Below are 739 nucleotides of genomic sequence, written 5' to 3' on the forward strand. Positions count from 1 at the left end.
CAAAAGCCCCTCTCTTAGAAGAGCCAGTTTTATTTTTAGGAGAATCTACTCAAGAGTTCCTCTTCACCCAGGGTCTCTCAGTTATTACCCCATCCACTGCTAATTTTCTCCCAACCATTGAGCAGTGGCTGTACTTTATGTGCCTTTGTCTGTTTTTGCAGAAAGTGGTCCTGAAATCTATATGCTGAGTGGGAAAGGGTTTGGTAGTTGAGGAAGAAGTCAGGGGAACACATCTGTAAATCCTTGTCCTTTGTCTCTAGATAAAGATGCGATACATCCGTGCATCCCCACCAGAGACACTGTGTGTCGATGCAAAGCTGGCACTTTCCACAGAGGAGATGCCTCTGAGTTCTGCCACAAGTGCTGCACGGGGTCCAGGGGCTCCCACCAGCTTGAGGGAATCAACACAACTCCTGAGGTTTCAAGACTTCCCATTCTCTTCCCTTCTTCCATTGAATCCCCTTTAATCCTCAGAGGGCTTCCTTGGCCAGTAGGAGTCCTTAACCTATGCTGCCTCTCCCCATCTATTTGCATGCCCCACCAGCGTATCTTCAGACATCCCTTCTCCTAAACCCTCAGCAGTCTTCCTGAACCAGGCCAGTTCTCCATTGGGCACAGGGGCTAATGCACATTTCCCATGATACTTTCAGAGGCCCATGAAAAATGTTAATTTCTTTTAAAGAGAAAGGAAAATAGTTAAATAAGATCCATCTTGGATTATGTTTATTTTATTTTAATA

Source organism: Chrysochloris asiatica, unplaced genomic scaffold (assembly GCF_000296735.1).
Source record: "Chrysochloris asiatica unplaced genomic scaffold, ChrAsi1.0 scaffold00064, whole genome shotgun sequence".
NCBI lineage: Eukaryota > Metazoa > Chordata > Mammalia > Afrosoricida > Chrysochloridae > Chrysochloris > Chrysochloris asiatica.